Here is a 4,019-nt window from a genome sequence, read left to right as displayed (position 1 = left end):
CTGAACTGGACTGTGAACCCCAATGTAAATGGGTCACAATGGATGTCATTCCCACTTCCTAAGCCAACTTCTCTTAGCCCCAATCTTGTTAGGTCTACCTTTTCATCCATTCTGACTCCATTTAGAAGTTTTCAGCATGCTATGTACAAAGTCACAGTGTTACACTACTTCACAGGGATCCCAGGAGAATTAAATGATAAAATATACATAAAAACACCTTAGAAACTGTAAAACATTATTCAAATATTTGTTCTTTTCTTTGTAGTGTACAGAGGTTTTCTTCCTTCAGAAGAAAATACAATAAAATGATTAGGAAATAAATTGTTGGAAGTTTAGCAATTCACTGCCATTAAAAATAACTGATCAAGAAATAAGGCAGGGACTTCCCTGATGGCGCAGTGGTTAAGACTCCGCCGGCCAATGCAGGGGACGCAGGTTTGAGCCCTGGTCCGGGAAGATCCCACATGCCGTGGAGCAACTAAGCCCGCGAGGCACAACTAATGAGCCTGCGCTCTAAAGCCCGCAAGCCACAACAACTGAGCGCGCGTGCCTAGAGCCCGTGCTCCGCAACAAGAGAAGCCACTGCAGTGAGAAGCCCGCGCACCGCAATGAAGAGCAGCCCCTGCTCGCCGAAACCGGAGAAAGCCTGCAAGCAACAATGAAGACCCAACACATCCAAAAAAAAAAAAAAAGAACATTCCATTGTATGGATGTGCCACATTAAAAAAAATAAAAAGAGAAAAGAAATAAGGCAAATAGGTAGGCTTACTTGTACAAGCTATTCAGGGAAGAAGTGATTTTTCTTCTGAGCCAGATGAAAGTAAACCAAAGTTTATTGATTCAGCTGTTGCTACTAGACATCATCTGTTTGGCACGAATTAAGCATTGGCTGCTAACTACAGCACATGTAGCTCCAACTTCTTCAATGAAAGATACTAAGGTGAAGCCCAGATCTTCTGTTTCAAAACTGATTAGAAATTAAATCTAGAAACAAATTTTGAATATAGTATACTAAGATGGAAGACTGCAATGCATAGGGTCTGAAGCAATAATTTTGAGAGTTTAGTGTGAATACGTTTCACTCAGAGATCTTGTTAAAACTCAGATTGTCGGGCCCTACCCCCAGAGGGTCTGATTCACTGGGCCTGTGAATCCTCATTTATAACAAGCTGTTATGTGACGTCAATGCTTGTCATCTGTGACCCACACAGTGAGTAGCATAGATCTAATGAATAACTGTTTTATGGCTCAGTATGACAGATTCAGAATGGGCATCTTTATAACCCAATTTCAGTTCTGTGAATATATTCTTTCAAAAGATATATGTCCAAAAAGATATGTGAAATACTTCTACTTTATGATTATTTTCTATGTGGAACTAGCAGCACATGATCTACCTAAGGGAAAAATGAAATTAGTAACAATAGGTAATCTTTGGTTTTCTCCAGAAATTAGATATAATCTGGAGATAAAAATCATATCCTACTTCTTTGCCAGACAAAATCTTGAATGTGAGTGAAATGTAGGATTAAGTGAAGAATGTCACACCACTTCAAATTCTCAGGGTTGGAGTTTAGAATTAGATAACATGTAATCCAATTCCCTTCATTTCTAGACAGTGACGGGAATTGTGCCCACTGAAGGTGAATGACACAAGGTCATAAAGATAATGAAAGGCAAGGCCAAGATTGTAACCCAAGTCTTCTGGTTGGGAGCACAGTATGCTTTTCCATCCAATAATTTCCTTTCCTGCCGGAAAAGAGCAGGTTACGCATCTGGTTGGAACCTTTTCTTGGCCTCATCAATGGCAAAGATTATAGTAATTTATGAAAATCTTCTCTACCACTTTAGAAAACATTTTGGAAGTTCATCAAATGATCAAACACAGAGTTACCATGTGACCCAACAATTTTACTCCTATGTTTATATATATCCAAGAGAAACGAAAACCTATGTCCACACAAAAAGTTGTACATGAATGTTCATAGCAACATTATGCATAATGGCCAAAGGTGGAAACCCAAATGTCCATCAATAGTTGAATGGATAAACAATATGAAGTATATCCATACAATGAAATATTGTTCAGCAAAAGAAAGGAATGAACTGGCTCCCCCTGCGTGGCGCACGGCCCAGGGGGGCGCTGACAGAGCTGGGTAACTGACCTTCTCCGGCGGCGGCTCGGCCCTCGGCCTTGGCTCGGCCCTCCTTCCAGGGCCTCCAGGGCCGCAGCCGACTGGCTGGCCTTCCGGCCTTGATGCCGCCGAGGCGGGAGAAATGGCAGTCCCTCCGCAGCGTTCCCGGAGCGGCTGCCTTCGCCGGGGAAGCGGCGCTGTCTTCGAGGAAACCGGAAGCCCCCGGTGACCCGGTTTGTTTTTGGTCGGTTTCCAAACACTGGGGAATTGAAACTCGGCGGCTCTGGGGGCGGCCCTGGGAGCCTGTGTGCGGGCTGTCATGGATGCACTGGTAGATGATGATATCTGCATTCTGAATCATGAAAAAGCCCATAGGAGAGATACAGTGACTCCAGTCTCAATGTATTCAGGAGATGAATCTGTTGCTTCACATTTTGCCCCTGTCACTGCATATGAAGACATCAAAAAACGACTTAAGGATTCAGAGAAAGAGAACTCTTTCTTTAAAAAAAGAATAAGATTTTAGGAAGAAAAGCTTATAGGAGCTTGAAGGGATGAAGAAACAAATTCTGTGGGAGGAGAACAAATAAATAAGGCCTACCAGGCATATCGAGAGGTTTGCATTGATAGAGTTAATCTGAAGAGCAAATTGGATAAAATGAATAAAGACAACTCTGAATCTCTGAAAGTACAGAATGAACAGCTACAATCTAAAGAAGTAGAACTCCTCCAGCAGAAGACAGAGATGGAAACTCGGCAGGTGATAAGAAATTTAAATCCACCTTCATCAAACCAGGAGGTGGAAAAGTTGAGCTGTGACCTCAAGATCCATGGTTTGGAACAAGAACTGGAACTGATGAGGAAAGAATGTAGAGATCTCAAAATAGAGCTAAAAAAATCCAAACAAACGGATCCATCGCAGGAAGACAGTCTGAAGAGCAGAGATCTCCAAAGACTAAGCATTTCAAGTGATAATATGCAAAGTGCACACTGGGAACTGAAGAGAGAAATCTCTAATTTACATCTGGTGACTCAAGTACAAGCTGAACTTAAGAAAGCTGAAAACCCCAGCTGCAATCAAGGAAGCCTGCACCCCAGCAGGATGCATGGAAGACCTTGGGAAAGACAGCACAAAACTGCACTTGACAAATTTTACCGCAAGGGACAAAAGACACGCCCCTCTCTCGCCAAATGGCAAAACTCTTTGTCATGCCATGTCTTCCCGTTTACCAGAAGATGTAAAGGTTTTATCAGAGAAAGCAGTTCTCCAGTCATGGACAGATCATGAGCGATCCATTCCTCATGACGGCACAAACTTTCAGGAACACAAATCTTATGGCAGAAATTCTCTGGAAGATAACTCTTGAGTATTCCCAAGCTCTCCTAAACCAAGTGAGACAACATTTGGGGAAACTAAAAATAAACCTTTCCCTTTATCCAACCTGCCACCACTGCATTACTTGGATCAACATAATCAGAACTGCCATTATAAAAATTAATTCTGAAGAGATTCATGAGCTTCTCATGAGGTTGCTGTGTCTCTCTCAGTGGTTTTCTTGGGAAATCATTAACAAACTGAAAGTAGATTTTGATTAAACTTTTACAGAGTTCTTCAGTATTTACATTTGCACATAATGTACCATATTACATAGTTGATTTTTCAGTATGAAACAACACCCTCCAGCTCAGAATCAGAATCAGGTATGTGTTACTAATTAATAAATTAACAAACCTAAGGTGTTTCAGAAAAAAAAAAGGAAATGAAATAGTGATACATGCTACAACATGAACAAGCTTTGAAAACACTATGTCAATGAAAGAAGTAAGTTGCAAAAGTTACCAGATACTATATGATTTCATTCATATGAAAGCCCAGAATAGGGA

General features: G+C 41.3%; 1 pseudogene; it reads left to right on the top strand.

Annotated features, from left to right (window-relative positions):
- The first annotated feature begins 2,426 nt into the window (after nt 1-2,426).
- LOC101272470 (5-azacytidine-induced protein 2-like) lies at nt 2,427-3,634 on the top strand (annotated as a pseudogene).
- The last annotated feature ends 385 nt before the right edge of the window (nt 3,635-4,019 follow it).

Source organism: Orcinus orca, chromosome X (genome assembly GCF_937001465.1).
Source record: "Orcinus orca chromosome X, mOrcOrc1.1, whole genome shotgun sequence".
Lineage (NCBI taxonomy): Eukaryota > Metazoa > Chordata > Mammalia > Artiodactyla > Delphinidae > Orcinus > Orcinus orca.
This window is presented reverse-complemented; position numbering and strand designations above follow the sequence as displayed.